The sequence below is a fragment of the Phalacrocorax carbo genome, chromosome 12 (genome assembly GCF_963921805.1).
Source record: "Phalacrocorax carbo chromosome 12, bPhaCar2.1, whole genome shotgun sequence".
Taxonomy (NCBI): domain Eukaryota; kingdom Metazoa; phylum Chordata; class Aves; order Suliformes; family Phalacrocoracidae; genus Phalacrocorax; species Phalacrocorax carbo.
This window is the reverse complement of record NC_087524.1, coordinates 20,709,550-20,732,562: the sequence shown is the minus strand read 5'-3', so window position 1 is coordinate 20,732,562 and position 23,013 is coordinate 20,709,550. Positions and strand designations below refer to the sequence as shown.

Below are 23,013 nucleotides of genomic sequence, written 5' to 3'. Positions count from 1 at the left end.
GAGCCGAAACTGAGAGGTTATTAGCATTATTTCAGTAACCTGGTCACTTCGGGTTTATAGGCTGTTTACTTTCTCTCATAGTTCAATTAAATTTGTATTACTGTTCCTATGCAATAATTTTCCATAATTTTATATATGATTTTCTCCTTTACCTACACACTAACAGTGACAAATAAATTTACTGGTTTATAAACTAGCAAGCAATAAGTGAAATTAATACATATATCTTATTGAACCTATTTGATATAGCCAAGGAATTTAGAAGAAATGGAGAGGAGACTGGTGTTTTTCCCTTTTCCATATAATATTTCAACTTCGGTAAAAGCTCCCCACACTCTACATTAAATATGCAATAGATTTCTCACATGATTATTTTAGAGACTTGCATATTTTATTGGTAACTAAAGCAAAAATTGAGCCGTACTCCAGGAAAATTAGTTAATAATATTTAACCAATAGCTTTAATACAAGAAACTCCTTTCATTTCATAACGAAACAAGCAAACAAATATAATTTAAATAAAATAGCTATTTAAAAGAAATGAAGCATCTGATCTTCAAGTAAGTAGGGAGCATGACTTACCGTGGAAGGGACAACTGGGTAACCCGAGCACACAAATGTCACTGAGATCCAAAGAATGAAAACAAAGTTTAACCTGCATAGACTTCAAAGAAAAACCGAGATCAGTTAAAATCTAAACCAAAATTAAGCAAGGCTCCATGCATGCACATAAACACACACACGGTATATTTTCTCCATATACAGAGTAATCTGCAGTGTCTTTACCTGCTCATTTTTTACTCAGGAGCGTATATGTACGTACACGCAGTTATACTACCAACTTCCTCACGTATCCTTTCAGTTCTTTCTTAGATGACCATTTTATACCAGAGTTCAGGAGTGAAAATGTCATCAAAGCTGATTTTATTGTGACTAATTGGTCCTTCTTTGGCCTTTTCTTCCTGTTAAATGGGAAAATGGCAAGAACACACGTTCAGCTGCCATTATGAAACTACCAACTGATTGCATTTAAAGTCTTCCATTAAAATGTCTCTCAAGTGGGTTTACTGTTAAGTCTGTACCATCATAGCAAATATGGTTAAAGGTCTAAAGATTTCAAAAACACATTTCAAGAATTTTTTTACCTCTTCCAATAGATCATATTAAGACCTTGTGAAGCCTGGCTGCAAGGGAAAAAGAGAAAAAGAGCACTTTAAGTAGAAAGAATCTTACTATTCTCGGAGCAGCTACAATACACAGAGCAATACATAACAGTATATATAGCTTTTTCTTTTTCCTCCCCCTCTCCCCCCTTTTTTTTCACATGTTTAGTTTTCAATACACCCGATTTTTAAATGTTTTTCTTAGAACTTAAGTTCCTTGGACATTAATTTCTTCTCTTGCATGCAGACATATCTTAGCCTATGTTAAGTTTATTCAATCAAATCTTCTGCAGGATTAATAAATTCTGTTAAATGTATTCTTCTTTAAAATCTCCATCAATGTAGCAAATGTTTAATGTCTAAGAGCATCATTTGTTACTGCAACAAATTTAATTGTGTAACATTTTAGGGGATTCTGTGGTTTATTTCTGGAGAGTACTGTAAAAGCAGTAAGAGACCCACGAAGCCTGAACATTAGACTGCACAGGCAAGGGAATGCTGAAAAACATTAAATTCTTTTTTTTTTTTTCTTAGACTGAAAATGCTAAGGATCTTTTTCGTCCAGTCACCCAGTGTTAGACATGCATGCCAGTGACTCAGCAGCCTCAAACATTGCATTGCCTTCAGTGGTTACACCAAAAAAATCAGTGTAGAAGGGCTCCAGAAGGGAACTCTGTGAGTCTTCAGGGAGACCTGAGCTGTTATAAATTATGGCAACTTTTAATAAGAATATTCAGGCTCCTGAGGTAGATGCATTTAATTCCAGAAGGTAGAAAGCAGTAAGGCCTTCAGATAAAGCCGGAAGAAATACAGTGGCGTGTAAGAACCTTTAACGCTTTTCATAGAAAAATTCAAAATTTGATCTCAGACTGTGGTTGACTATTTTTTCATCATCATTTACATGCCGGCGCCGATCATGTCAGTGGTTGGTTGAAATCATCCAATGACTCTTAAATTGCTTTTAAAAAGTACGTGCTTGTAATTGCTGGTAAAGTACTTCAGAATTCTTCAGGACCAACAGGACTATAGAAATATAAGATGAAATTAGCCTCATTTAAACACCACAGTAAGCAATCCATTTATAAAAACTGTCAAGAGAACATTTGACTATTTGCATATTCAGTATGTGTCCTCTTATTCAGAGAGAAAATCCTTTCGTTTGAATTGAACATCCCGTTCCGACTCGTACAGGACCTCCAACTCCAACTGATAAGCGGATTAGCCCGTGTTCCTGCTGCAATGAAAAGCACGTCGGGTTGGATTCTGCCTGAGCATAGTTTAGCGTCAGCTTTCATTGTATCTGCATTTAGTTTAACTCCATTCTAATATAAAAATTAACCTCCACACAACATTATTTGTGGGAGACGAGGGACAAGAAAGGCCTTGTGATTAAAGTTCGGGATTTTTAGGTTCAATGTGGAGCTTGAACCTTAGACTCTCCGGGTAACCTTTGGTGCATTATTGACTTAGTTTTTTTTAAATCATGAGTTGTTTGAGTCCCTGCTGACCTCCATTGTGCCTGCTCAGTACCTCCTATGCTTACCAGTATCACATCTCTTTAAAACAGTGGAATTGGCCACATTTCTAGCTCAAAAGCTTTGGAAATGGGCGGTTGACAGAGCCTTTCTCTGTGGGCACCTTCAGCACAAGCAGGTGGTGAGAGAACAACCAAGCGAGGCCACCAAGCAGCTCCCAGGGGACACCGAGGAGATGGCCATGCCGGCCTGGACAGGAGGAAGCTTTGTGAAGCCTGGAGTAAAGCGCCAGATTACAGAAACTTCGAACAACGTAGGAGACAGCTCTTGTGTGACTTTCTAAGGAAGAACAAAAGGATGATCAAATACGCTTGGTAAGGATGTTTCACGCAGCACATGGAAAAGGGAAGGAGGCTCATATGGCAGCAAATCTCCCAAACACTTTGCAAACCAAATCGCATCTGCTCTGAACACTAGGAAGAAAATAATGGTTAACCCGAGGGTTTGCATATATTTCATTCATGCTCATATTATAAATGCTCACAATAAGATCTTTCTTAGCAAAATTTTTCAGCCTGCTTTCTGTTTCCAATTCTGCCTAAAAGCCACCTATGCCAGACTGTGGTCCTGAGGACCTGACTCTAAGAGGAGACAGGCAAGCAACGTTTGGGTTTTTCCCCCACGAAATCCAAGAGCAGATTCCACCTTTCCAAAGGTTTGACCTGCAGAGCAGCCACAAACAACTTTCACACGAGGCAGATGCAGATTGCAGTTAGGTGAGCATGAGCTGTCGGGACACGACCAGCCCAGAACTGGGCTCAGGGTTTTTGTCCAACTCTGACACACGCAGAAGTGGTATTATCTGAACAGAGCGAAGATTCAAGCTCTCACATTTGCTTCTCACTTCGAGTTCATTTTTTTCTAGCTATTCAGGATGCAATTTAACACACCACAACTGTGATTTGCATGCATAAAGCGTATATGGAGATTTAGATACATTCAAGATATTCCCACTTCAGGTTTGGATGAGTCAGGTTTAACAGAACAAGTGGCAATTGACATTTCTGGCTTCTACTCTGTCTGCAGAGCACCCAGTCTGAGGCCTTGCTCCCAGGTAAGGTTCACTGGCAGGTATCATAGGTCATATGAATCATTAAGAACCATAATAAAAATTCCCAGCGTCCATAAAATTTGCATTTTATGAGAATAAATTAGCAGCAATTTCTTCCACTTCCCTGCAAAGCCAACAACATCACCTCTTCCCTCCTGCTTCCTTTGTTAAAGAAATAGTGTATTGCACCTCGCTGCTGCTCTCGATTGGTTCCCCACGAAAAACACATGAACCACAACACAAAGCTTGCTGATAAGCCTATCGAGCCTTGCAAATTAATAAGGTAAATAGGCCTATAATTTTAGGAACACAATGTTTCCCTCCCCCATCACAGTAGTAAAGTGTTTAAACTGTCATTGTGTGCCTTTGCTAAGGGATCAAAATAATAAAAATGACAGCATACACCAAAGATTACCCGTGTGGTCCATCGGCATAACCCCAAACATTGCAAAACCATAGCAGGTGAGTGGTCTGGATAAAGGCAAGGAGCCAAAGCTCATTGTTTACCTCTAGGATGTTCACAGTGAAACCTCAGCGTGGCTTTTTTTGAGACCGTTACCTGTATATTTTGCTCCGAGCTCAAAGTTTTTCTTGCTTTCAAGAATTATCAAGAAACCGAAGAGCCAGGATGGTTTGCTTCGAGATCGTAGCAAGGTGCAAAATGGAAATTAATCATACTCACAGCCTATAAATCTGTTTCTGACTCAGTGATAATGGAAAATCCCAGCAAGACGCAAAGACAGAAGAAAACCAGGAGTCAGAAAGCAGGTTTATTCCTTCGGTCGTTACTGCCGCGTTCTCCCTGCCAGCAAGGGGACGCAACCCAACCCTTGACCTGCATCTCTGAGATCTCCTCTGCAGAGGCACAAAGGAGCTAAAAAGTTGCTGTAGATGCACACGTGACTATTTCTGTGCATTTCCCTGCCATGGTTGTTTCTAATCCCCTTAAACTTGGTTATGATCCAGAAAGAGCATGTCCCTGGCTGACAGGGGTACGGGGTTATAAGGCCAGTGGTGCAGCTAGGGGGAAGCACAGCTCACGTCTCCCCTCCTGCCCTCGGATATTTGACTGGGCAGCGACCGACCATCTCCGACCACTCCATCGGTATGTGACGCTCATGTCTGCGGGCTGGAGCCTGTCCTCCATGTTATTTACTTCGCTCCTGTGCTGCCAAGGTGTTTGCACAGAAGTGCTCTCTGTGGGGGATGCGATAGTCTCATCAAAGGTCGGGTGCATATTTGCCGAGTCCATCGAGGCCTGCGTGGGCTGCTGTGGATAAACAGCTCTGCGTTCCTGTTTCAACTTCAGAAGTTCTCCAGAAGGAGAGACACATTTACTGAGTTTCATTTTGCTGGCTAACTCTGCCGCCCGCAGAGCAGCGTCCTGCGAGTGATGCACTGCTGAGCTCCTTGCAGACAGGGACGGCTCCTACGCTGAGCCGTGGCGCGGCAGCTCTTGCTTAAAAGACACATGGCTCCTTTTTAAAAACCTAATTCTCAATGCGGTTCCACTCAGACATCATTCGCCTCTAAGCCTGCATTAGGAATGGTTAAGGCTCCAGCAATGTACCTTCTGATGCACGGGTTTGATCTATGAGGAGAAAAAGAAAATCAAAAGGGCATTAAAGCAAGAAGCAGCACTGCCACTCCTGCCTCCCACTCCGTAATGGCATTTTGGTCCGCTTGCTTTGCCTGGACAGACACTCAGCAGCTAGGAGGTGTGCAGAAAGCAAGCGGTGTTAGGCTATGTAAGGAACAGGGTGTAAGATTTGTGGACCTACAGATAACGTGAACCTCGGGGTCCAGGTTGCCACCTGATTTCGAAGCACTTCTGCATCATCGGAACGGTGCACGTCACTGTCACAGCAAAGGGGATAAAGCTGCAGTCTGATCCCCCACACCAGAAGCAGAAATTAGCTTTAAAGCCACGTTTTCGATCCTACCTCAGACAGGAATTGTCAGCTGCGTCATAGTCACCATCCTCAGGATTTTAAAGTCTAAATCATCATCTATAATTATGTGTATTCCTTTTCCTGGTTACAGACAACGTGCCTAGAGACGATGTGGGCAGAGACAGCGTGAGTTTCCTTATCTGGGTCTGCCAGTCCCACTCCCCGGCACGGGGCGGAGCTGCTGGTTGCGTCAAATTGTGCAGCGATGTAAAACCTGAGCCTGTGATACCAAACTTCATCATCTCAGAAGAACCTGCGATTCTGTGGTCTCCCACAAGCCGCAGCGCATGGCACATCACAGACCCTCTGCCCAGTGCACCGATGCCCACGCGGCTTCTGCTGACGCAACCACGTTCCTGCTATATTCTACTACAAGAATAACGCTTTTGGCAAAATCATATTTAAACATGGCAGAAAATATTTCTGATTTATAGATGCTCTTGTGTTTTTGTCACATTCCTTAGCATGCCTTCAGAAAAACAATCTGCATGAAGTACAACATGAAAAACAAGCTCTCATTATTCTCTATGCACCATCACCAAATGTTAAAGTCATTTCATAATTTATCTGGAGGGAAAAAAAAAAAGCAAAGCAGAGCAGACAAAACGTGCTCAACCCATTAAGGGGAGACTCAGAAACTGAAAAGTGGCGGTAATTAACGTTTTTGCTACGCTTATTTGTGCATGTCAACATAATTTATGCATTCAGAAATTTCTCAAATAGATCCTACAGGAAGTTGCTGCCTAAGAAAAGTCAGCGCTGAGCTAAAAAGACACCTGTCAAAGCTGAAACCCAATTTCTGTTCAGATGCAACAAAGATCTCGATGATCTAAGAAAGTCTGAATGGTTGTTGAAGTAGAAACAAGAAAAAGAGCCTAGATAGACACGAAAAGGCAAAGTTTTCTGAGGAGAGCGAGGAGAAAAGGATGTAGGGATGGTCTGATGCGACTTAAGAAGAAAAGATCAAACTTTAAAGGGATCGAACTTTAAAGGAGTCAAGGGAAGCTAACATAAATAGTATAAATAGTAGGGAACGGGCAGAAAGAGTTGGGTGGCTTTGAAGGGCATAATTTTTTATATATGTTAGTGCACTGTATCTCAGTGTTCTCCAGTGGATAAGGCTAAGAAAGACAAGGAAAACATATCCCGTATGTTTTATTATGCTAAGATGCCAACAGAATATTCTGTCTCAGGCAAATTTGCATATTTTCATCCCGAGCATCTCAGTACAAAACCATTTTTTTTGGCTAAGTCCTTGAGATATCATACCGACACGCACTATGTCATTTGGGAAGGGAAAAAAAAAAGGAGCGACGTAGGGCAGAAGTTAGTCACGGTAGCACAGCTAACCCAATGAAACGATTACGGTTGGGAGGCAAAACGTGGGCCACAAACCTGCGGGCCTGTAGGAACTGCAAGGTCAGTGAGGGACACAGAGGATGCCAAATGCTCATCAGGAAGCTCACCATCTACAGACTGGACAGAAAGGGGTGAATTGCTCACACCTGAGCAGGTTTTTATGCAATCTGGCGTGACCTTCAGGATGGAAAACAGGTCAGCTGGATGGAAAACATCTGTCAATGGGCTCGTTTCATCTACAAACAGTCCTGGGCTGACCAGGCAGGAGAGAAGCAAAGTAACCTCTCGCTTGGCACAGAATTATGAGAAAATATCCAAACCCCAACTCAGGGGTGGCTCATTTCCTTCTGAACAGGCAACATTTGCGAGGGAGAAATCTCAGCTGTTCCACAGATTAGCTCTTGGCATTTCTGGAGAAGGGTAAGATGCCAGTTTAAATTTGTGACATGAGACCTAAAGTACCTTTCAGAAATAAGTGGCTACATCTGGAACTGCAGTCATCATTTGTAGGAGGTGAGAGGACACACCTTTTTTCTCCAAAATGCAGAGCGTTTTCCATCTGTTCTTCATGCTCTTTTAACTCGCGGCTATTTTCTTTCTGTTTGTCTGTGCCACTTAAATAAACAAGGCTACTGCAGCCTCTTTAAAGGAGCGGTCCTTTTCCACAAAAGCCTTTTGATAGGAAGGGTCTTCTCCGTAATGACCTGCTAAACAGAAAACGAACAGGCACTGAACCCTAGGGCAAGCTTCACATTGTGACTATACCCCTGCTTTCAAATTTGCTGGTAGGAAGATAACATCAGAGGAGGAGTCACCTTGCTCTGCAGGCAGTCGAGACACAGAGGTGGTACCAGGCATCCGGTACCGCTGGAACCTTTGGTACTCCATGAGTGACGGCAAGAAGCGTCACTACCTTGCAAAATGCCAGCCATGGGTCGTTACTTGGTGACTAGCGTTGCTTATAAAGGTCCTCAGGTAGGAGAGAAGCAATGTTGCTGTCATGCAGCTCGGTGCCCAAGCTGACGTGCCTTTTGGCTGATCATAAGCTACCGAGGAGCATGCTTCCCCCTCGTGTTCTCCTCTTCTAAAAGGCTTCATCCAAAAACAGCACATGCCAAAAGACAGAATTTTCGGTTTTCTCACTCAAATCCTGTTGCAGCTGACTGGATTTTTCTTGCTCTGTGTGAGCATTTCTTCACACCTAATTATGTTTTGCACTGGGAATAACCCCTCAAGAAGATGTATCTGCCTCCCTTATTCTTCTCTCACTTGCACAAATATCTAATTTATGACCCTCATCTCTCTCCCTATCTCCACCTTGTGAATTCCCCTTTTAGCATCAGGATCTTCAGGGGTTTTTTTCTGATCTGTACCCCTCCCCACAGCTGCTAACTTTGGAGATAATCAACTGCTACTTCTTAATCAAGAACATAGATTGCTGTGAATAAACACAGACTCCTATATTAGAAAAGCTAATACAACCTCACTTTCTGGGGAATAGGAACGACCCCAGATGCTGAGGGTCAGGATTGTTCTCTGGGGACAGGACAGTGGATATTCTCTAGCTACTTACTAGAGAGTTTCATTGCTCCCAAATCACAGGAAAAGTGTTGCAGACACAGTGCGTGGAAGGGACCAGCTCTCCATTCAGCTTGACACTATATTGACTGCCAGGAGCAAATGTAGTCCACAAAAAACCCTGCGACTCTTTTTTCCTTCCAAAGAGCCTGCCTGCTGACAGCTAGTTCTTTCATTTGAGCAGGAAAAGTTCGTGCTTTTAAACCCAATTCCCATCACACAAGTACACTGAAAAAATTACATGATGGACTTCAATATTGCACTTTTCAATAAAGGCTGAGTGAGCCCCAGCTGTGAGGAGTGAAGATAGACAGGGTACAACTTTCAAAGGGGCTGAGGGCCTCTTTTTAAAAGCAAGAAGCACTGGGAGCTGAAGGACTCGACTGTGCAACAGCAAGGAGGACACCTGAATTAACACGCCATGGAAGCACCACATGAATCACTCGCCTGGTCCTCAGCACTGAATAACCACGTGGGTGTCGTGGGACCCAAGCCGTCTCAGCGGCGTTTATGGGTGCAGGGACCGTGGCTCGGGGACACGGCGATGCTTCTCCTGGTGCTGCAGTGAGCAAGGCCTTTTCCACTACCTCAGGGATCTCAGCACAGGGCTCCAGCACCCGGCACGGGCCCTTCGCCATTACTTCGTGAGGTCTGAGATGCTCCAGACTAGTACAACAAATTATGAATGAGCAATTAACAAAGCTAAGCTCATGCAGCTCCCGGTCTCTTTACCGCAGCAAGAACAAGACCGCATTACATGTAAAAGATCCCTTGGAACTCAAATAACCCTTCAGTTCTCTGCCTTGCCAAATTTCATAATATCAGCGTCATCTAAGCCAACAGGACAGGAGCTAAAAATACTCTGACTCAAGTCGTTGCAGGCTTCTGATAGAAGGGCAGAGTCTCTTAACGTGTGCTCTTTGAAAGTGTTGAAGCTTGTGGCCTTAGGGCATGTCTATTCCGCGGGCATACCAAGCTAGCTCGGGTACTGATAACTGCACATCAAAGAAGTGACCATGAGGCGCAACCCAAAGGTTCCCCATTTCCCTGGAACGAATCACAGTTCAGCCCTACTGTGGTTTCTTGGTGTGCATCTGAGTCAACGTGTGAGTTTTCAGTGCCAAATCACACGCTATGTTCTTAAGCCGCATCAAATTGCTTTACAATCCCTGTAGTTCCCAAGCTGTAAGCTGGCTATTTGTGTTCCAAATGTCAGAGATGGGAAACACAGAGCGCGATAACTTTGAGTTTCCCAGGGCTGTTTTCTAACCTACAACCTCCCCCGAAGCCCCGCTGACACATTTGGGGTGGCATAGCATAAATAGGGGCTGGGGATGGATTTTGAAGAAGAGCACACTGTATTCATGCAGACTTCATGTTCTCCGCTATCCTTCTGAGGTCAGTCCCATTTTCCACAAGAATGAAGCGGTACAAGAACAAAATGTGTTTACTACTTTCCCAACCCCCCCCCATGTAAAGTGATCTTTTGATTCTTCCCGTCGTAATTTTAGCCGTGTGGGGTTTTTGAATCTTGTATCACTAATATGTCCCCTCAGAAAGGAGTAGTTCCCGGGTCACCTGCCCATCTCTGCACCCTCAGCAGCGTGTTTCACCGTGTTCACAGAAGCTGTCATCCTCCCATTCAATCCTAGCTGGCAGGCCGTGACCGGGCTATGTATCTTTCCAACCTGAGCAGTCAAATACTCTTTATTCTGGACAATGCCAGACCCGTGAACGACCTTAGCTTCAAGAAGAAATATCCAAAACTCATCCAAACCATATCTGCTTTTTTAACCTCCACAAAGCATGGCAAGGCACTTTTGCTGACTGCAGGCTCTCTAGCACGAAGAGAAGCTGGCCAGGCACGCCCTGCACCCTGCTGTGGATGAAGATGTTACAGTTGCCTGGGAAACCGCTCCATGGGATCACTGAAATGTAGTCTGTATGTTTGCCTTCAGATACGAGATTATCACCTTGTCTACGCGCAGTGTCAGGAGAAAATCCTGACATGGGATAAACTTAGATTGTAATCTGCAGAAATCAATTAACTCTTTTATGGTATTAGCTGAAATTTCAAAGAGCTAAACCCAGTATAAAATGCCTCATTGTCCAATATCAACCGAATCTTCCCTGAAAGAGTAAAAGTGGGTTACAGTTAAATCATCTCATTCTTCAGCAAAGGACACCAGTTTTAAATCTCTGCTATATTATTAGCAGTTGAAAGAACTGGCTGAGGTGAGACAAAAGATCTGTAACCAAAGGAGATGGGATTGTTCAAGGACTGAGAGTATTTATTTAGATTCAATACTCGGAAATTTGGAAATTTTTTTCTGTTTTGAGAAAGAATACATTCAATACTTAGAGCAGAAGCACTGGGAGCCATCAGGCAGGCACAAACCAGCCACAGGTGGATGGTGGGGTACAGCCTCTCTTTGCACGTTCTCACAGCCGTGAGCAATTCAGGACTCGTGCTTAAGCAAGGCGTTAGAGCTCCGCCACATTCCTTTCCCAAGGTTTTCTCCGGTACCACAGTCACGACACTGCACACCAAACCCCACAGAATTTATGGTGAAGAAATTCCAGTAAGAGCTGGCAAGTGCTGGTTTGAGGGGGGAAACAGGTTTAATAGCAACCAGGAAGGGATAAGGAATTAAGGTTAGGTGACATTTTATTACACCGTAACAAACCAACAAGCCGAAACAGGACTGTGCTGCTCCTAAATGTGGTGGGGGTATGAGACCGGTTTTAGAGGAGAAAGAGCAACAAAGAGCAGAATATTGCTCAAAATTTCCTATTTCTGGCAGCAGTTTAAACAAAGAATTCAGTATAATTTCGCTGCTTGCTTACCTTCAATCAAAAAACACCACTGTGCTTTAATTTCTCCTGTGGGTGCAGTCAGCTCTTATGTTAAAATCCAGGCTTAATATCTTCTACTCATCATTTAGGTCACGGGCTGGGAGGCGACATAGGAAATAAAGAGGCATTTCAAGCTTTGTAATAGATGCTAAAACTCCATCCTGTGCTCGAGGCTCCCAGGGCACACGCTCCTCTGCTCTGAAAGAGCCAAGTCTTGCAGCCAAAAAAGAGAGGCTGAAATCCCTACAGGATTTAAAACCCGAATTACCAGGCCTTTGCTGGGGTCTGTCTTCAATCTCTGAGGCTGCTCCACCGGCTAAGGTCAGCAAAGATCTGTTCTGCTCTCGACTCTGAATGTCTCGTACCCCGCGGGCAGCGTAAAAAGCCGCAGCAGAAAGCGAGGTGGGGAGCTCGGAGCCGGGCGGCCGCGCTCAGGGGTGCTCCGCTCGCAGCGTCGCTCTTGTGCCGGGGTCGAAAAGGAGCGAATGGGCATACGGAAGGAATCGTTGGCATCATGCAGTTCATGTGCCCGGAAAATGGAAGAAAAGAAGGTGTTTAAATAGCAGATTGCAATCGTGCCAGTCTGGGAGCATCTTAGGCTTCTTTTTTTCCAGTCTTTGGCTAGCGTCGCAGCCCTTCACTTAATACCCACGAAGGAAACCAACCTTCCGCTCTTGCCTCTGTCACACAGATTGCGGGGTTATGGTCCGTATTTCAGCTGTGGTACTGTGTATCGTTAGAATTACAGACGCACTTATCATTCATTGCTGTGTGACTTTCTACACTTTATTATGCTCGTACTCATATAATCATAATTACATTGCACAAGGCTATAAACGCCGCATACTGGAGGATGTAAGTATCCTCTTGTATTTATTAAATTGTGTTTATACACATTCTTACTAATTTATATCGCATCTTTCTTGTTAAATATAACAGCAAAATATAATGGAGCCTTCCATTCCTAATGCTGGCTTTTTTTATTGCTAAAATATACGTGCGTAATTTGTTGTGCATCAGAAAATCATCTGGAGCCTTAGACAACTACAGCGTTGTTGCAAGGCAGACCCGCGTTTTTCGCTAGGTCACCGTCAGCCCTGTACAGAGACTGCTCTGTCCAGCTAACAGAACACGCTGCTAAAAACACAGGCAGGTCCTTCAAAACCGCGCAGACAAAATTAAACTTCCAGGAAATTGCACTCAATTGATTCCTAACATATATTTTAAGTGTAACCGCTTCTACTTTTTTTAGTATTTCAGCTCTGGCTTGATTTGACTGAGGCGTTCACTGCGCAATGTTTCAGGAGAAAATGTTAGAAATAATTAGTCGTATCAGAGGCAAAGATGCCACGCTATTTTAGTTTACATCCGATGGAACTGGGGAGAACACAGGATTTTACGTGCCCCATTACCAACCAGCCTCTCTGTACAGCTAAAAAGGAAAAGAAAAGGAAGTAAAATTATATTTTGCACATTTTCTTCCACTTTTAGCATTAATTTCTAGTAAGTTTAGTAAGTGTAGTGCCAGTGGGACGGAGCGGTCAGCAGAGGCCGGACCTCGACCGCGAAGCGAAGGGTCGGCGTCCAGGCGTTGGGACGGCGATTCCGAGAGCCGGGCTCCGGCAGCTCCTCGGCCTCGCAGCGAGGGCTGCCAACAAGGCTGCCAAATTAGCACTTAGTGAGGCGGCGTTTTGTGACGTGGACTTCTGCTGTAGGTGAGAAAACCCATTTCAGGCTGGTCGTCAAAGAGCCACTATCGGCAGGGGCTGGAGAGCTGCATTAGCCACCTGGAGGGAGGGAATCGATATCCAGCAACCAGCGCCTGGAGATATCCAACCTGCCCTAAAGGCTCATTTTAAAAACAAGTACAGCTTCAAGATATTATCATGACGCAGGAATGGCAGTGATGCCACCTAACCAACTCTTATATCCTGTGTTTATGGGTTTTTTCATCTGTTTAGGCACTCCAGACAGACCACCTAGCACCACTGCCAAGGCAGCTGCAAGGGGAACCTACGCTACTCCCGGTCATGCTGCAAAGTCATTGCAGCAGGAGTACGCTCACAGCCGAGCCCAGCAAGTCACTTTTACCTTCTTTTTTTTCCTGAAGGCAAAAGGTGAAATACCCTGCAAGAGCTCCGTGCTGCCGGCAGACCAGATCTCACCAGAAAGCTCCGTGAGAACAGTTTTCCACTGCGGAGGAGAAAATGACTGTTTCCGCAGGAGTACCATATCCCACGTCAAAGAATACAAAAAAAAATATATATATATCTGTGAAGTGGGACGGAAGTTCTTTAGTTTCACTATGAAATATTTTGTGGTGAAGCTTAGCGAGTAAACAAACTGAATGTCAAGTAACCAGATAAAAGATTTCACGTATTGTTGGAAAAGCCATAGTTTCGTTTGGTTTTTTTTTATAACCATGTTTTCTTCTCAGCCTGTCTGCAAATCAACTTCCCTCCACATTTGTCAGGGAGAGGGAGGCAGTGGAACGTAAAGCAATAATGAAGAGGCAACCTGTGCCGATTCCCGGGCAGCCCGGGTTAACAGGTCAAAGACATCAGGAGTTTCTACAGAGAATACTGGATGCTGGTTAAAAACCCTAAAAAGTCACAGGTTCCCTTTACATCACGTCTGTTGCTCCCCTCTCCTGTTCTACTGCACGTAGAGCAGAAAAATGCCTGGACTGAAACGACCTTGGAAAAAAAATGGTGATGCTACTGCCCTGGGGGATGGAGATGGAAAACGCCGTGTTCCTTTGTCTGCCTTTGCCCACGGAAAAACCCACCAGCAATTAAGACTTTAGACCTTTATACAATTATTTTATTCTGTCAGAAGTAGGAAATAGGAATCGCTATTTATTGTGCACATCACAGTCCTGTCTTCGTCCCCCAAAAGGATTTAAGTTCGATAGCCAGAGAGACCATATGTCAACAAACATATGGGCGATGTATTACAGACACATTATGAAGCAGATTATTTTGTGAAATAGCTGAGAACTTCAAGAATTTTGGGCAATGCCTGAAAACAGTACGCAATTGTAAATGAAGTGCCTAAATTATTTGAGATTGTAATTTCAAACAGGTTCCCTGTAATACAGAGTCCTTTGTACTTGTTTCTAAGACTGTGTGATATATCTTGCACCTCATAATTTATTTTGCAATAGTACATATCTCGTAGCAGAGCCTACATTTATTTTCATAATTAGGCTAATTGCAGTGTTTTGATTTTGTATATAACCTTTGCGTCTGTTTACTTGCAATTTCTTCAAGCCAGTACAACCACATGTTACACCAGCCTGTCCTGCAGTGGCACAGAACTGGGAAACAGACTCTCACAAAGACTGTCATTAGTTTTAGGCGTAAGATGTCCTCAGAGAACCAATTTAAACTTCCTAGAATAGGTCCCACGAAGGACTCCATTTGTCTGCGGCGAGCAGGTATTGACCATTCCTATGCGTCTCTAATGCAATGCCTCAGGCCACAGAAATGGGGATGGACGTGTTTTCTGCCTGAGATTTCAGCTAGGAAAGTACGTATTAAAGTGATTACCTTGGAAAGTACAGTTTTTCAGTCTTCCTCCTGTTTTCTTCTACAACAGACAGTAGTCAGCTTCTGGGACAGGAGTACCAGGAGGGAGCTCGTGACTTTTGAGGTGATATTTAGTTGGCTGCAAGTTCAATGATGATGGGAAATTCTAGGATTTCAGTAGCGGTGGCAGTAACCTGGACTTTCACTGCCTATCAAATAATTTAAGAGAAATCATTACAATGAGATGTCAATCGGAAAAAGCATTAACATAGAAAAACGTCCTCAGATGAGAAATAAAGGGTACTTTGTCCCAAACTCGGGTAAAGCGTGTGGCAGTGAGGTCCTTTTAAATATTTGCATCAGCTTGGTTTACATTTCTTTGTGCAGCTTATCGTTATCAGCAGCCTGAGCATGGGACTGTGCTGAATACACTAATTCCAACAAAAAAGAATGCATAAGAATGGGAAAAAAAAAAAAAAAAAGAAGTGGAAAAGACTGTCCATAAAGAGAGATTTCAAAATATACCAGTAACAATAACATCAACTATTTTAGGAAGTGCTGGAAAACGGAGGCACTTCACATAGTGACTGAATGAAGCAGTCAAACAGCACCACACACGACCTGCAGTGACAGTCATCGAGCCTTCACACCTTTTAATTACTTTGCCAAATGTCTGCTTCCACAACACGTTTGCAACAAAGTTGGCGATGCAAAAGCCTGCGGATAAACAAAAGCTCGTGGCCGTTCGCAGACACGAAAATGAGACGCCCAGACAGCTCTCCATGCGCTGAGGACTATTGCGAGGTCTTCGCTGTAGTAACAGGAATTTGTCTAGAAGTGTCGAAAGGTCTTTATTGCTGTCTGCAGACATCTCCCAAGTCAATTCACACGGCAAACAAGGAAGAAGTGGAGAAATAACAAGGCAGCGACTGCGACACAAGATTTCAACCCTTCCAGTATTAAATTCTGAGGCAACGAGGACAGAAATGATGGATGAAATAAGTGGGTTTATGTCAGAGGCGTTATCAGGAAAAGCTAATATCTGTTTTGTGCTGCAGTTAACGACCAAGAGCGTATCAGTGTGTGAGAGTGAGTTAAGGCGCAAATGCCCTAAAACCGCCTCGCGCTGGAAATGATGAGGCAGAGTAATGAAGCCAGCGGTGCCAGGGCTGGAACGCCGCCTGCGGCCACCGAGGCCAGGCGGGGAGCGCCGGCTCACGGCGGCAGCCTGCAAAGGGCAGCGCCCTCAGCCCGGGAGGGACGGCGCTCCGCTGCCGGCCGATGAAGTCTGGTCCTGCCCTCGGTCATCAGCTCGGCGCAGCACGCCTGGGAATCCCAGTCAGGTACGAGGACTGGGCTGCACTTTGCATTATAAGAAATAAGAAAAAGTGTCCCTAGCTGTACCTGATTTTTTTTCCGGAGGAGAGCTTAAGCCGTTCCTGGCAGCACATGCTCCTGAGAAAGGACCTGTCAAAAAATGGGTGTCCCCAGAAACGAAGCACTGCATGAACATTGATCATAATGATAATTATTTTGCAGTTTGAAAAGGAACGTTTTTAACATCAGGCAACTGCGGATAATGGTCCTTTTCCTGCCAGCTTTCACCAAAGGTCACAACAAACCCAGCATAGCTCATGTCTGCATGACAGGATCTCCCTTCCAGGGAGACATTTCTCAGTAGCAATGAGTGAAATGCCACAGGACATCATGAATGAAGACAGAAAAGGAACTAAATCTCACTGAAGAGATAAATCTTGTTCATCCAGATGTCACACAACAAGGGAGAAGCCCAGTCAGTCACAACCGTGTGGTTGTTTTTATAAAAGGGTTTCTGCACCCAGCAGCCCTTCCTCTCCTGACGCTTGCATGATGGACCCATCACCTCTCCTTCCCTCCCTTGACCGAAGCAGCCCTCCTCCAGCACTGCTCATCTTTTTGTGCCAAAACACCCGTGCTTTACAACTCTCCAGGAATATTTTTCCCAACTGGAAAATGCTTTCCCATAGCTCCCTTTTTTTTTCTAGGGTAGCATTCAGGTCCAAAACCACTAGAAAATGGTATGGGGTAAAAAAACCCTCCAATTCCTTCTCCTTTTTCATTCTCCCGCTTTCCCTCTGCAACCAGTTGCTCTGCCCAGGCCACCACCTGCCGTTGTACCAGCTCCTCTCAGGTCTGTTGCTCTGGAGCAGACCCCAAAGCGCTTCGTGGATTATTGAAGGGACAGACGGCCTTGGAGCGAGCGCCGCTCAGTCCCACCAGTGCTGTCGAGGGTCTTCCCTAGCTGGCGGGGGGTGCCCAGGGCTGCCGCCCGGCCGCAGGAGGGCAGATGCAAACAGCGATTTCTAAATGTGTTTAGACTGAGTAAACCACACGCCCCCCATGGCACGGACTGTTTTGCCTCCTCTCATCCCACGTCTACAGCTCGCTACCCCTGGGCAGTGCCTGCCTGCTCAGGCCCTGGGCCGCGCCGCGACCACCGAAGCCACTTTCATACGTACCGTGAGTTTCAAGGTGGTGGAAAAGAGTGAAGATTTTAGGTGACGTCAGGGATGGTTATGAAATGTAACAGTTAAAATGCCCTTTCCCGACCTCTACCAGAGCAGCTGCAATCACTGGTTTTCAGAGGTAACATATAAAAGCGGTATTTTTGCAGTACTGGGGCAGGCGGACCCGGGACGTGCGCGAGCGGCTAATGCACCTGAGGGCGTATGTGCGCAAGGGCACTCTGAGCCGGACTTTTCTCCCACTGAGGTTGATGTGAAAACCTTTTCTGATTTCAGTCATGAAGGGTGGTATTCAGTCGCGCAGGTGGTATTTATCCAGCGTATAAATGAGAGATCGCATGACCGTGTCTTCTGACTGCGTTCAGAAGTGCGTGGCAAGCTATGTCAGGACCATCAGCTTCCAGGGCTGTGACATTAAAAACAATGCAAACCATACCAAAAGCAAAACAAAAATAGTTCACGTGTACTAACGGCCTGGGAGAGCAAAAATGATACGAAAAATCTTGAATTTCTATGGGTTTAAAACAGTGGTAGCGACGGTGCCTACGTAACTGTTTAGTTTGATTCCCAGAAAGACAAGCTTGTTCCTCCTGACCGGGCGTTGAGTAAGAAACAGGCTTTGGGGATGCGGCCTGAAACATGACAATTGGTCAGAGCTCCTTCGTTACTTACAACAGATGATATTTGTTTATATAAAGGTCTGAGTGAAATTTTGTCTCCGCAAGCTAAGTGCTACTCAACAGGTTCCTGATCCCTTGAGTCCGTAGAGCAAGCAGCCCATGTGACACAGAGAAATGTGAGGTGCAGTGCAGGCAGAGTACAAAACTGATCAAATGGAGCGCAAAGTGAAGAAAACAGAAGTAAAATAAATCTTAGGGCTACTGCCCGGGCACAATGTCTCTAAAGTGGAAAGCTTTAAACATGCTGGGGTGCAGCGCCTACCTGAGGCCGGGGCTGCGTGATAACTGCGTGATGTTGCCACTAATATCAAAGGATGCACATGCAATAGCAGCATGCCGGCACAGGTATAAATCTTTGTGGGGAGTATTTTAAACTTTTGCTACATAGGATGAAGGTTTCTAAAACGTGCATTGAGCTAAACCAGTGTGGTCTCATTTTCAGCATTAGGCTGATTATTTACATAAGATAAATAACTCACTCGTCTCTGAATCCTTCCGAATAAATAAGGACGCTTGAAAAAAGGGCTGTTTTCATGTAGCTAGAGAAAGGTGTTTGATTGCTTATGGCTTTTTTGAAGTGCTTTAGACCTTCCTTTACATTTGCTCCTTATGTTCCAGGAGCAAAGATCACGGTCAGGTTTGATGCTGCCCTGCAGGAGAAGGCCACAGAGGAAGTACTTTCAATTTTTTGTATGCAATTTAAGAGTGAATTTGAAGATTCAAAATTACTTTAATACCACTAACTAATCAAGGCGTAGTATATATAGGTTAAAATTAAAACAGATCTACGCTCCCCAGGAAACCACGTATCATTGCACATCCTAAAGAGAAGATGCTGAAAAGAAAAAGCTGAAAGGAAAGAATATGAAAAATAACAGCTACACCCCCTCTCCCAGGACTTGGAAGTCAGAAATTCAGATAAATTATGAGAAATTCAGTTGCTATAAGACAAGCTGACCCATTAAAACCATAGATAGGCAATAACAGATCATAGTGAAATACAAAAGGTTGAGATTTTCAGCATTCTGATCGCCCATCTCTTTTTATTACTTACTTTTCTGGTAGTGCAACAGGAGGCCTGCTTCTTCTATGTGAGCTGTTTCAGCGTATGAGGGTCACTGGCATTCATCTGCAGCAAAGCGGCTTCCAGAGTGGTGCTCTGCCCGCATCGGTGATGCTCCCCGAATTGGAGTTCTAGTAAGTGAAAGCCACAATGTGATTTTTGTAAAAAAAAAAAAAAAGATGCCTATGAATGCAAATACAATATTTCATTACTTATCTTCTGCTTATTAATTTAAGGACACTGGGAAATTGGGAAATTTTTTTCCCCAAAAGTTACTGCGAACCACTGACAGATTTTTTTTTTTTTTTTTTTTTAAATGTATTTAATCTAAGCACCCAGAAAAGATGAGAAAATGAAGTGCTGGTCATGGGCATGTGAAGGTCCTATTTTATTCAAGGCAATAGAAAACAGAAATGTTGAGACATAAAAGTCTCTCTTCGATGACAGACTTGGAAGCACGCGGTAATAGCCAGGTGAAACGATGCAGGGCGCACAGCGCGTTTGTAACCTCTGTCCAAGGCTGTCACGGCGCCGAGAGCCCAGGGCGCTGTGGAGACACACAACGGTCCATCGGCAAGCGTCGAAGCTATCATCCAGAAAAGGGAGGAGGAAGAGCAAGAGAGGCTCTGCGGAGGTCTGGCCGGGACAAGGAGAAAAAGGTCTTCCTGGGACGTTATCTCACCGCGTCGCTTCGTACCGTCTGTGTTTCAGAGAGATGTCAGATAGGATCTCGGCAGCAAATGCAGCGGGACTCTCCGCTTCCCCCGGAACGGTGTTCCTAATCGTCGGCAGAGTCCGTTTCGCTCTTCGTCAGCGCTGCGCGTGGCAGCGGGGGTGTACGGGAACTCAACCGCGGTCAAAGCTTCATCGAAAGCGAGCGGAAAGGCAGTTTGATTTCAGAGGAAGAGAGCACAAGAAGGGCTCCTGGAAGATCCAAGCGTGGTTCTCGGGGAGACAAGAGTAAAAGGGAGAACATCTCCTTTTAACTCAGCTACTGAGCTGCTTTACCAAGCTGTTTAATACGACCCAAAAATGTGCCATTGAAAGCACCTTTCAGGGTAAAGACTACATTTTTAGTCGTCTGAAACACTGATTTTCAGACCTTACACATATCACTTTAATGGAAAAACAGAGCAACATCCATTTATTTCATTTGCACGCACATGTAAACAGGACTACGTAGGTACAGCCTACGCTCTCTGCGCTGTCAGCCCCCGTCAGCCCGATACCGCAGCACCCAAACCGCCCCATGCCGGACCTGACGTAACGCCAGGAACACCGTGCACCCCCCACCCCTCTCCTGGCGCCAACAGTAACTCTTGCAAATGATAACCCTGCGGTTCACGTATTCAGAAGTTTCCTCGGTAAATTAAATATCGCAATAGGGTAAGCGCTGACGATGTTATCCAGGGCTAATGCTTATGAAAGACAGAAAAACAGTATCATCAATGAAGAATTTGGGGGGGTGAGGGGGTGGAAAGATTGTTAATTTTCAAAGCATATTTACATTTGGAATTAAAATGAATGCAATGCTAGCCATGATGCACTTTGAGACGGGTTTTTTTTCTTTGCATCTGAAGCATTAAAAACTGCTCTTACATGCAGCAGGGATAAAAACGCATTTAGTACAGATGCTAAAAGAAAGCGTATCAGTGAACTGCGAAGTGATTATGTTGTACCCTTGGGCAATAAGGCTGTCATAAAATTTCAAAACAAGATGTGAAAATCTAGGGCAGTTCTGTTGTTGGGTCACAGTATTTGCTTTGCAGTCACATTCTCTATTTTCTAGTTATAAATTAAATTGCGACATTTCTAGTATCAATTCATCCACTGCCACTGAAAACATGCACAAAAGCTGACTACGTTCGGGAAGGAGAGGGGAGGTTGTAAGAGCACAACGTGTTAGATACCGGGCAAATAAATGCAGTCATTGGAACGGGGGAACATGAGAACATCTGGTGTTTGCTCAAACCCAGACCTCTTCAACTAATCACTTGTTATAAACAAAATCTGAAGTTTTCTCGCTGTTATCTGCCCAGAGTACCCCCAGAAGCAGAGGGGTATTGATTAATAAAGCCATTTCAGGCACAGGAGCTGCACTAGAGGGATGTTCCTCCAGAAGGCACTGGAGGAATGTTGAACCATGCCCTGGAGAAGCCCATTCCCCTCCTCTCCTGCTCTCCACTGATTTTACTTTTCTTTTTTTTTTTTAACCCGCCCCCCCCGCCCAAAAAAAAAAAAAAAAAAAAACGAAAGACTTGCAAAGGTCTTGGTCACATTGCAATGGGGAAGAGAAAATTCCGAAGCCCTGCAGACACCTATGCAACAGGACAGTGACTGCCTGCATAGCACATAACAGAACTGCCTGTATTTTTACAGAAGTGACAGTCTTTGGGACCGACTCAATTTTTGCATCTTTAATAGAATAAGTGCAATATAAAAATACCAAACTTACAAGCTTGCAAACATTGCAAGAGTAGCGAAATGGCACCAGTAAACCCACACAAACCAGTTTCTCTTAATAATTAAACCATCTGCCTAATGTGGTCAAGATGGAGTAGGACGCGGTTGCAGCCAAGGGCCACGGCTGTTACCAAGGCAGCCAGTCAAGGGCAATAAAATGGTTATATGAAGCATTTTGAGGCTCTCCCCGCCTCCAAAATATCTACTACGCACAACAAACTTCCAAAGTCAGCAGAAATAGAGCTAATCTTACAGTGGCGAGGGTAATTTTGAAAGGTAATTGATGTCTTTTTAACCTAGAACTGTCAAACTATATTGAGAATAATAGAGCCTGACAAGTCTAAAGTTAAAAGAGAAATTGTAAGATTGATCTACTTTGGGTTCTGGATTTTAACGCTAAGTTGGCATTGCACTTTTATCAGGGTGGTATCAAATATTTCCCTGTAAATAAAGGAGCGAAGGAAAAATGGTCTAATGCTTAGAGCAAAACCCAAAATATTCCAAACCCAGAGTTTTCCCCTTAACTTTGTCAGAATGGTTGAATCCCACTTCTCTTAACAACGACAATGCGCCCGATAAGAGCAACGTGTTGGGAAGTGAAGGTCACCTAGAATGATAAAATCAAATCCATTTAAGTGAAAACGCTTTTAAATCTACCTTATACGTATGTTACCGCCTTGCCAGCTTCTCTGTGCTGCGGAGAGGCAGATGTAGAGCTCTGCGCTGAGAATTCAAGGGCTGATGTGACTGACAGCCTTGATTCAGTTGAAAAGAGAGAGGAAAAGTCACAGAAACTAGAGACCGTATCAAGAGCAAAGAGCGGGATGGGAGGCTGTAGAGGATGAAAGCATCATCTTCGCTTACGTCCCCAGTAATTCAGCTCCTCAGGTCAAGGGGATGTTCTCCCTCCCTGCATGCTTCAGCTTGAGAAGGAAAGAAGGGGGAGATGCCCAAACCTGGGAAGTTTTGGGGGTGCATGGGATGAACCTGGACCTGGTTTTCGAAGGGCTGAATGTCCCGCAGCTCTACGCATGCCAGGGCTGAGACTGCAAAATGCACAGACTTCCCCTTCTCTAAATCCTTGCCATTTGTGAACGAGACACTAAAGATTTAAAAAGACCTTACAGGCATTAAAACAAACCAAACCGACCAAACAAACAAAAAACCTGAGCTAAAATACAGCATTAGGAGTAACAAAGTAATGAAAAACTCTCTCTGACTTCAGGAGGCCAAGATCTTAACATGCACATCAGCCAGGCAGTACTTCGCTGTATCCAGC

The 23,013-nt window shown here is 44.4% G+C and overlaps 1 long non-coding RNA gene across 1 annotated transcript; it reads right to left on the bottom strand.

Annotated features, from left to right (window-relative positions):
* Positions 1-11,491: 11,491 nt before the first annotated feature.
* Positions 11,492-22,512, bottom strand: LOC135315567 (uncharacterized). Its single transcript, XR_010375045.1, has 3 exons — positions 19,263-22,512; positions 15,046-15,233; positions 11,492-11,591 (listed from the first exon to the last, which is right to left on the bottom strand). It is a non-coding gene; the product is annotated as an uncharacterized LOC135315567 (long non-coding RNA).
* Between the last annotated feature and the right edge of the window lie 501 nt (positions 22,513-23,013).